Here is an 11,746-nt window from a genome sequence, read left to right on the forward strand (position 1 = left end):
AAGGCAAGCCTTGCTTGCCTTTGAATTACAGGAGCTGTTAAGAGAACGCCACCAGCAGCTATGGAGGACCTGCCAGATCTCTTTTCACGGTGAAGAAGAATGAGAAAAACTTAGATCAGGATACAGTAACATCAGAAATTAGAAAAATTTAAGTCACTCCAAAAACAGATGGTACACATTCACCAGACCCGTACAAGCTGGTACGGGGTTTCAGAATTCTGCAATGGAATTTATGAACAAATATAAAATATACAATAAGCCATTTAGCTGCAGTACGATCGGTTTAAACACAAAAAATAAGATAAAATGTGGTATTGGAAGAACAAAATTTGCCTGATTGTGTAACATTTGTAACTGGACAGGACTGTCTTTGAAGAATTCATCAGAATAGTGGAAGACAGAAAAAGTTTTGCCACCATAACTGATGGCGACGGCATCTGAAGAAAAACCATTTTTATTCTTCTTGATTTAGACGACACACTTCGTATCTTTAGGGATTTCTTAAGAACTGTGCTCAACAGCAAAGTTGGTATGGAGAGTTTATGGATTTATTTGTGTATGTTCGTCTTATGTCACTAAGCAAACATTCACAAAGGACATGTATGGGAGTTTCTACCTCCACTTTACATTTTTTCTAATAAGGTTTGTTCACTCTTGCTTCCTCACTTGACAATATCCAGTTACCATTAATGTGATCAGTTTTAGCTCTCGTCTACTAACATCCATTAAACAAGACAAAAGCCTTCTTTTAATATTGTTTTAATTATTTTATCTATAGGTGCTCCTCTGTAGAACTCTCCATTTGTGATGTTGACTTTTCAAAGCCATCTTGATCTTGTTAGTTTGAACCTTATTTATTTCATTGTCTTTCACTGTGCCACTAGACTTTTTTTCGTCGAGATTAAGTTTGCTAACGAATCTGCCCTACGATTTCGTTCCCTTTGACTCTTTGATACCTCGGTGTAAAGTCAGTTAGCTGCACTATAACCGCTATGTAACAGAAATACCACGCTTTTAGGAAAAAAACACTGTACAGAAACATTTCATAATCTTATATAAGTTTAGTAATGAGATCTTTAAATTTTTTACTGATCTGTGTAGAGTAGTAGCTAGTGAACACAAAAAAGACGTGAACATATTAAAACTGAAGGCATAACTTATTTGGCACATACAAGACGAATATGACAGTCAAAATTCAAGAAATACAGTTCAATTCAATTATTTGATTGAACAGTTGCAGATCTTTGATCATTCTCTGTGTGATACTTGCACTCTTCTATTAAATTCTCATATTGCTAACTATTAATTTTAAAAGGAGTTCACAACGTACGTAATTGAAAATTTTAAAATTCTTGTAACATACTCATTATAGCTCAGATGTATAAGCGATTACAGAATGAGAATACCTTGCGTCGTTTCCCGTAACTTTGAAATTGCAGATAAATATAGCTGCTAACTACACGCAGAAACATACACATTCGACTAGTATGTGTATTAATAATATACATATTTTAAGTTTTAGAATCAGTTTGTGGGATCTTAGTTTTTTGTTGCAATATTGACTAAAACCGTTAGTAGGTTAAGATATCTTCTAAAAATGATCTTTCAACATGACTCAACATTATAATAATAAAATAAACATATCATATTTCCTATTTCTTTGCTCTTCTGCAGTTTATGTTGCCTTGTAATCAAATTTTTTCGGGTAGTCCTATTATTTCTATAAATTCTTGTGAAAAACTGAGACAAGAACGTAACGATTGCACAGTACTAAATAAAAACCGTTCTGTCAAAAAGAATGTGTCAGAGATACGCTAAAGATAGGATGCTCCATTTTCAAATGGAGTATACATAGATCTGAAATAAACTGACATTCAAGCTTCATCATCTATCTTTATCTTTTTTTATAACTCCGCCTCTGGTAGTTGCTAGGTGAATTGAGTAGCTCGGTAACTACCAATACCGGTTCCAAACCCGGATGGATTCACGTCAGGGAGGGCATCCGGCAGTAAAAATCTTGCTAAAACCATGAAAGGAATGAATATAGAAAGCAGTTTAGAGGCTAATGCATTCCCCGTAAGCGACGTGCAGTTGTAGCCCCGCCTGGCTACTGCAAAAAGTAAGCTAAAGGAGCTAAAGAAGCTAGTCCTTAAAATTGCAACTTTCAACGTCAGAAGCATGACAGGTAAAGGAAGGAAGCTCGCCGGTTGCATGCAGAGGAGAATGATTTGTGTATTTTGTGTGCAGGGAACTCGTTGGAAAGGTAATAAGTCGAGAGATCTTGGAGATGGATGCAAGTTAATATATAATAGTTCGAACAGTCACGGCAGAAATGGAGTAGGTATTATTTTGAACAAGGAGTGTAAGGAACATCTTGGAACATTTTGAACAAGGAGTGGAAGCAACATCTTGTAAGTGTAACCAGAAGAACCGGTAGAATAATGACTGTCCAACTGTCCAATACCAACGTGAACATCATATCTGCCTCCGCATCTTCGCACCCACAGTTAGGATGCGGAGAACACGAAAAGTAAGAATTTTGGAGTGACCTTGATTGTGAGATGCTCGAGATTCCTGTAGACGAAAAGCGTTTTAGCGGAGGTGATTTGAATGGACATATTGGTAGAGACCGAGCGGGAATAGAAAGAATTCACGAAGGTTTGGGGATGGGAATAAGGAATGATGAAGGAAATAGTGTTGTTGACTGCAGTGGAATGGGATTTGGCTGTCATTAATACGTTCTTTGTGAAGACCGAAGACTAGTATGTTACCTTTAGCGAGAGAAGGGAAAGTCAGATAGATTTTCTGTTTTGTAGAAAAAGTCAGCTAAAAGAGGTTACCAACTGTAAAGGGTGAGTGCAATGAGTGTAAATTGCACAGAATGCTGGAAAAGCTTGAGGAAAAATATACAGTAAATGACTTGTGGGAAGCCAAAAGTAAAGTTGTGATGCAAATGTAAGAGGAATTACTAGGAAAAACATCTGGTAAAGGTCCTCCTAGAGACAAAGAGACTTGTTGGTGCAACGATAAAGTGCAACAGAAGTTTAGACAGAAGAAAGAGGCTAGAAAGAGGTATGACAGGTCTAGAAAAAAAGAAGATAGGAATATATACAAGGTAGCAAAGAGGAAAGCAAAGCGCGCTGTAGCTACTGCTAAGGAAAGAGCGTCTGTACAGCTGTATGAAGAGTTGGAAGTTGGAGTAAGACTACAAGGGACAGGATCAGGAACGACTTGATTAGGGAAAGAGCGGAGGTAAACACATTCTGAAAAAAGCTTCAAGAACAAAGACTGCAATGGTTTGGTCATGTCAGACGAAGAAATGGGAACTATGTGGAACGAAGGATAGAGCTGTTAGAAGTTGATAGAAGGAGAGGTAGAGGAAAACCGAGAAGAAGATGAAAGGACTGTATGCCAGAAGACTTGAGATAGAAAGGTTTAGGTAAAGAAGACCTGATGGACAGAAATGAGTGGATTCAGGACACGACGGTATAATTGCTGAGCTTTGAAAACAAGCAGGACAGTAAGAATCTCAATACTAACAGAGCTATTTAATCGCTGCTGACAAACAAAGACGATCTCATGTGATAGAAATATTATTCAAAACTTACAACATTTGCTCTATTCGATTAATATCTAATTCAATGACAGACATCCGAAGCAGACACCAGCACTTTTTTAATTTCTAATTTACTTAACTGAGCCGCCACCGTAATTCGGAGGACAACATATAGCCGTCGGTCCCGACTAGTAGTCGTTGACACTAAAACCTGGGCCAGAAGGTTACATGAGATAATTGGCTACAGTGTGATCAGTTAGAACAACAAAGAACTTATGAAAAAAACAATGTCTTATACAGACCATTGCAAGAAACACTATTTTTCAGTGTAAGTTGAAGTATCACACGCTGCTCGTTCTCACTTTCTTTGACTATGATTAGTATAAGTTAGTAAGTTTAACTTAATAAGTTGATGCTATTTCTAATACAAGCGTGGCGTCTAGTCATATGAATTTTGTTTGACTTCAAAGGTTCAGCCCCTTTTAAAATGATCCAGCTTGTATGTTTAAGACACCAGTGGTGTCGAATACTAATATTAGAACTACAAATGACTCAACAAACGTTACAAAAAACGAAAAGGTTATGAGAAATAGTTGTATATATCGAGTTTTTGCAACTAATTTTTTTCTTTTTTCGTATCCTATAAGTCTTTTATAATTACCGTCTTCGTTGAAAAGTCCAGTTTTCCACGCATATTTGATAACAAATAAGTAACGACAACGTTTTTTGATGTTTGGAAGAACCAAACTGTGGATTTGTCATAGTTTTGAGAAAAGAATATGAGATCATAAATCTGGTATATACGGTTCTTAAAGGATACTTTTTACATAAGCATGTTTGCTTTACTTTGTAAATTGTAGATAAAAAGTTTGGCCTTTGACAGAATTGAACCCTCCTTAGATTCCATTCGGTCGTGCTCACCTCACACAATTAACGACCATGACTGATCATGAAGAACCCCTCCATCACAAGACTTAAAGACTGAGGGTACCATCTTAACTTCTATTTTTTACTGGAATGAAAAGTGTTTTGCTAAGATTTCGATAGTGCTTCTTTGGTGAATGAAGTATGTATACAAAAATTAACAGAAACCACCCGAAAACCTACTAAACATTTTCTTGCTCTGGTAATCTATTTTATAAGAAAATGCCTGCAACCTAAACAAGCAAATCATTTAGCAAAATAACTAAAAGTTAGCAAGACTATCTACAAATGATAAAAAATGTATGGTGGACATAACAAAAGCAAGTGGACATGGAGAGATGACTAAAGTTACTAGTGAAGGTGTAAAAAGTGGTAAGGTAGAAAAATATTTAGAAGGAATGAATAAATGACATGTACATAAAATGCACAGATCAGAACTTTATTAACTTTTAGAATCATGTGAAGAAATATTTTTCATGATAACTTTTTAATTTATAATATTTCAAACTTTTAACCCGCTGTGTTATATGTCAATTAGAGGAACTTAGGACAAGGCGTTGCCGGTCAAATGTAGATATGTAGGTATAGATATAAATTTAAAAAAAATATTATTTAAAATGATGACGAAACGCCACAAATATTCTGTGCACTTCGAATATTTTATTTGAATGCAAATGATAGTACCGATTGAAATATTGGCCTAGCACTTAAGATATCTTATCAGTTGTGTCAATGTTTATTTTTAAACATACCTCTGTACAGTTACATGAAAAATATAGCAACAAGAAACATCCGCTGCTTTTGGGAACAAAAATTTGTAGCTAAAAGTTAATGCATTTATCAGCTTTTCTAAATCATGTCAACACTACAGGCCTTTGTAGGAGGTTCTCTATTCTCAAATCCTTCGTGTACACAGCTTTCATGTTTTTTTTATATTAAATTTCTATAGATCTTTTTCTATACTCGGTAAACTTAGAATTTTAAACTACAATATACGTTCATTATGGATGACTTTAACGCCCGCGTTGGTGATGACATAGTACCAAGACTAACGGATTTTTGTAGCACAAATAAATTACTTATTAATAATACTTTTTTCCCTCCCAAAGAATACAATTATACCTTTGAAAATACCAGAGGACTAAGATCTATGATCGACTATACGGTTTCAAATAGAGAGCTACTTCCTTCCCAAATTTTGGATGTAAGGGCTGTAACATCGGCAATTATAGGAAGCGCTATAATGTATTATTGTGCAAAATGCGAATAAAAGCACATATATATCACAAAAATAAAATTGAAGAATACCCCACAAAGATAAAAGTTGAAAATTTTTAATGTATTTGTACCAAAAAAAAAAATAGCAGACAAATGCAGAAATATACAAAATACAACAAGAAAAACTAACTAACTCTATTAAAGCTGGCAATGGGATAAGACAGGGAGATTGATTGAGTCTTCTCTCTTGTTCAAGCTGATTTTGGATAAAATAATAGAAAAAATTAGAACTAAAAAAGGATACCAAATGGGAGATTAAGATAATCTGCTATTCAGACGACCAAATACTACTCTCTCAAACTGAAGATGATTTACAACGTATACTGTACCAATTTAATATAACTATTAGAAAATTTGACATGTTAATTTCCCAAAAAAGACAAAATGTATGGTTATAACAGCACATTTACTAAGATTTAAATTGGAGCTGAAAAGTCAGATAATAGAACAAGTGATGGAGTTTAAATATCTAGGCATCACATTATCTAGCTACGAAAAGCTCGAAACAGGAGTGAATAGAGTAAACAGATTGCAGGTTGCCTGAATGAAACAATATGGAGAAATAAAAATGTCGGGAAAGATATGAAAGACAAAATTTACAAAACACTCATCAGACCAATAATGACATACGCGGCAGAAACACGACATGGACCAGAGAGGACAAAAAGGATATTAGGAACAGCAGAGATGAAAACACTTGATTGTAAAACACTATAGGACAGAGCTAGAAGTACAGATATACGACGTAGATGCAAGGTGGAGAACATCAAGCACTGCGTAAGAAATGGAAAAGTAGAATGGAACGATCATATAAGCCGAATGACAACAAATACAGTAGTAAAGATGGCAAGAGACTGTTCCCCAATAGGAAGACGATCAGTAGGAAGACCACGAAAACGGTGGAACGACAACTTATTGAAGGTACATTGAAAAACAGACAGAGTCATGTCTGCATAAAAAAAGAAGATCTTAGACTCAGCTAAAAAAGCGCTGGGAGAACGAAAGATAAATTAAAGCAAGTATCTTCCAAAGAGAGAAACTTCCTACAGAATTGAAAGGAAAATACAAGGAGAAATAACAAGCTTACCTGAAGCACATGTCAAATAAGACACGACAAGGGTACGAAGATTACAAGAGAATAAGAAATGAAACGCATGCACTTGAAAGAAGAATTAAAACGAGCACTGGGAACAGAAAAGTTGCAGGTAAAGATGGGATACCAAATGAATTATTGAAATATGGCGAAGCGGCAATGTCAGATGAGTTTACAACCAATTAACACGATACAAGTCACAATAAAATACCCGAAGGGTGATAATAAACAACCAGAAAACTACATAGGCATCAATTTGCTAAATATTACTTTGAAACTTACAACTAAAATTTTGCAAGAACGATAAATCAGTAGACTTAGCAGATGAGCTACAAGGTTTCCGTACGGGAAGGTATAGTGCAGATGCAATATTCGTCATAAAACAGATTCTAGAGAAACCATTAAAATACAATAAATCCACATTTCTATGTTTGATTGACTTTGAGGGAGTAAACTTAGAGATGTAATACATCTCTTAATAATAAAGAAATCCTTCTGGCTGTTATAAACTATAATGTACAGGGTATAAGCGAGTGGACACAAAATAGAAAAAAAAATAAAAAAATCACATCAGTAGATTGGCGGACACAAATGTCGTTAAAATAAAAGGGAAAAATCACTAAGTGGTAGAAGAAGTATTGGTGATGGAGTAATAATCTTCCATTGAGGCAACAACCCGCCATTGTGCAAGCAAATTGTTAATATAAAGAAAGAAGAAGAAGAATAATAATTTAGTTTAACTCAAGGATAAACCCAGAAGCCTCTGAAACTTTTACAATAAAAAATTATTATAATTTATATTTAACCATTAAATATCTATCTTTTTATCTATAATTAAAGATAACACGTGTTCAAAATAATACGGTGTATTGCTTAAAAACATATTTTTCAAAAAAAAAAAACTATATTTTGCTAATTAGGTTTATATTCGTATTTCGTACACTGTGACATAAAAACTGGCATGTCAGGCGATTTATACCTATCAGAGTTCGCATATTTCACTAAAATTTAAATAATTTAGATAATGTTACATTGATAAAACTGCTGTATTACAATTTTAACCAGATTTTTAAGCCTCACTTTATATGCTTAAAATCATCTAGTGATTCAATTTTGAATTATGAATATTTATAAGATTACCTCAATCCGCAAATAAGTGGGCGATTTCGATTTTTTTGAACAAAGGAAAAAATATGACTTTGCTTCTACAATTGTGACAGTTATATTGAAAACACTATCTATGGGTTACGGTTTTTGACTAAATTCAAGGTTAAGCTCTATTAATATGAGTTATTGGTCAAAAAACAGGTTTTTGATAATAATATGTTGTTTTCTGCAGAACTATTGAATTCAAATATGGAGACGAAATATTAACACAAAAAATGTATGTATTGGTAATAGATGGCAAGAAAAAATGTCAAAGAAAAAACTACAATACAAAATCGTTCAGTTAATAAATTGGTTTCAGAAAAAATAAGTGTTGGTGGATCAATTATTTGCCTTAAAATGATTTATGCATTCAGAAAGAAAATAAGACATAAATATACAGCGTATTTTGGGATAATATAAGAAAATATTTAAGTAAACGAGATTTGCCCGTTAAATGTATAATTACTAATATGCATAGGAATCTCAATAGCATCTAACCACATTATTCTACTTAGTAATGCTTACGGAAATGAGAGTTGTGGTATTTTAGTTGCGACCACATCTTTTTTGATCAAGTTAAAAACAAAAGAAACTCGGTCTATATTTTTATGGGGTTTTTCTAGTACACTATTTTTAAAAAACAAAGTTTAAACAAATTAGAAATTATAGAATGAAAGTTGTGATAAAATAATCTATTTTTCCAAGCCTCTGTACGAAGTACGACACCGACTCTTGGGTTTTGACTTTTTCTTATTCGTTTATAAAATAGAAAAATCGAAGCATGGAGTCAGAAGTCAGATACTCCGTTCTTAAACACATGTCAAGATCTTTCCATTTCTCCCACAGTAACATTCTCCTCGTCCAACGTATTCATCCAGTTTTGCTTAAGTCATCACTTCATCTTCCTCTTTTTCTTGTTTTCGGTTTCGAGATAATTACTCCTCTCAATCTGTTTTGTTTCCTCTGCAGCTTGCCTAATTACATTTATCCATAATTTTATATTTTAGGGCAAACTATACTAACATCAATTCCTTTAACAGACAAATCCTGGCTACTCGATAGAGGCCTTCTTTAATCTTTCCTACTCCTTCCACGAACGTGTAAGTCAGGAACTCTTAGTATCGGGGTGCCACCTCTAGACTTCCCCTAATATATCCATCCCTTCTTCTTTTCCGTACATCCTTGCTAATTTTATATGAGGTTTATAGAATTTTCCTTTCAGTTTTGTTGGAATCTTTCTGTCTTACATCACTAGCCGTCTACCACTTTATCCATTCCCCTTAAGAGTTTAATAGCTTCTATTTCCCCACGGCTCTATACTTTCAATACAAAGTACTTAACACTATTATTTTTGACAATCATTTCACCATCCGTTCTCATTTATTTTGTAGTAAAGCCATATTTAAATAAACATTTAAAAAACAATGTTTTTCTCCCTAAGTTGTAAAACTTTTTCCTTAAGAGATTGAGGTATCCACTGTTTCAGTCTTAATCCATCTCAACATTTCCTATTTTCACTACATCATCAGTGTACATTAAGCACCAGAAAATGTTACGTTGTTATCTGATTCAACACTAATAAGAATAAAAAAGGATGAAGCCTGATGCAATTATACTTTCACAAGAGATCTATAAGTCTCTCCCACATCAGCCGTAAGACTCCCTCATACATGTCTCTTATAATCTTCTCAAACGTCCAGCATAGAATCTCTCGAGAAAATCATACGCTTTCTAAAAACTAGGTTTTTCTAAGTTTCTATAGGCTTTTCTGTTTTTTCCATGTCATCTGTGATCTTCGTTTGATATCCTCTTATTAAGTTAGCTCCTGTAAAGTAAATTTGTAACATATTTGCGACTTGTGCTAGTGCTAAATCACTAACCATATCGTCCAGGTAGTTCATATTGTTTGATACCAAATTTATGATGCCTTGAAATCTGTTTTTGAGCACCTTTTCCAGTAGATTAGGCAAAAAAAAATGACAAAATAAAGATAACAAAAAATTATTGATAAATATTGAGGTGGTTTGGTTACAAAGTGAAGATGGAAAACGTTATAATAATAAAAATAAAGTGGGGCACGTAATTTTTAAGAATGAAAATGCAAACTAGTAACCGTCAAACTTAAAAAAAAGAAGAGAATCACCTAAAGATAAAATAAACGCTAAGGACAAGCAAGGAAAAAAGGATGCGGGAAATCTATCATCCTACCTCAATAATAGAAGAGCAGATTACGTATATAAAAATAAGTAATAAATATTCAGTATAAAAATTCTTAATAATTAGATCCGGTACTTTATGATAAAATTCATATTTAAATTGTAATGATCTATGATTAAAATATAAACAAGATTAACTGTAATCTAGTTTTTAAATTTGCGACCAAATTAGTTTTTTAAAATACGGAGTTTTGTTTTGAAATTTTAAAAATCCAACGCATGTTATTGACGCAATTGTTAGCGCCTCAAAGAATTACTTCCTGTAATTCCGAATTAACCTTTGGAATAAACGAAAAGCACAAAGACCAGATGAGACCAGCCTGTGACGAAGTTTTATGTGAAAATCAAAGACCAATGTCCAAATTACGATAACCACTCTATCAGCGATTTAATAAACAATTCTATTATATTAGTATTTTCTAGTACTATCAGAAGCACGTCCTTTTTATCGCATTCGACACATATACCTGACCTTTCAGTCACGAATACAAAAAATAATAACATATTTACTTACTATTTTTGTCGCAAAATGTTGATTAATAATTCACAAGGGCAACTTTTTCAAAAAACAGACTTATCACTTCACAGCACTTTATTATTTCCTGTCACAAAGTTTTAAAATACGAAAAGCACTTTTTCGAAAATATTGTTCTTCTAATTACACTTCACCTCAATTGATCGAATTCCATTTTTGAAATGACATTTCCTTCTTTAACCGGTACTACTCAGAGAGTACTTGACATTACTACTCCGCTTGAAGTTCAAAAGTGACTTAGTGCGCGCTCACTACCGCCGTGGACACCAGCTAACGTACGGATGGGGGAACAACTATCTTACGCAACTTATATACTGAAGATAAGTTGGGTTTAGGTAGGGCGGATCAATAGGGTGCTTTACAATCCCAACTCCCAACATAGATATTAAAAGAAAAATTATTTGTATAAAAAAAATTAATTTTAAAAACCAAATATACAGTGCATGATGGAATATTAATATATAAGGTATATCATCTGTAAAAAATAGGCAGGATAATACACCAATATTAATAATAAAGTATGGAGAACGCCTTTTTTTTGGTTAAAGAATGTATCAGTGTATGCGCAAAACCACTAAAATTATTCAACATAATAATCAAGCGGCTAATATCCAGATATATGGCAAAAAATTTGTTCAATTCACAAAAAAAGCGGTAGTTCTGCATGCACGGGGGGGGGAGAATAGGGGAATTACCCCACCAAGATTGAAGTTCCCTACCAAGTTCAAAATTGAAGTAACCTATTATTTATGTCTTTTGGTTGGTGTTTCATTGGAAGTTCCCCTCCCAAGTCAAATGACCAGATGCGCCTCTGAATGTACATAGGAAAATTAAAGAACTAACAGGTGGACCAAGATGGAAACATCATATTGAACGAACAGAATAAAATAAGAACGTGGAAAGAATACCTAGACAAACTGTTTGAAGACCAAAGAGATAATTAGGCAAAAATGATAAGTCAACTCTACATCAACCAAATCCCAGTAGAAAGAGTG

At 33.8% G+C, this 11,746-nt stretch overlaps 1 protein-coding gene across 1 annotated transcript in view; it reads right to left on the reverse strand.

The window, feature by feature from the left end:
* wdp (Leucine rich repeat protein windpipe) overlaps positions 1 to 11,032 on the reverse strand; it is a 36,511-nt gene extending 25,479 nt beyond the window's left edge. The window contains exon 1 of the mRNA XM_072546818.1: positions 10,731 to 11,032. The gene's annotated coding sequence lies outside the window, so the exon portion shown is untranslated. The remainder of the gene's footprint in view (positions 1 to 10,730) is intronic.
* Positions 11,033 to 11,746: the final 714 nt, after the last annotated feature.

Source organism: Diabrotica undecimpunctata, chromosome 10, assembly GCF_040954645.1.
Source record: "Diabrotica undecimpunctata isolate CICGRU chromosome 10, icDiaUnde3, whole genome shotgun sequence".
Lineage (NCBI taxonomy): Eukaryota > Metazoa > Arthropoda > Insecta > Coleoptera > Chrysomelidae > Diabrotica > Diabrotica undecimpunctata.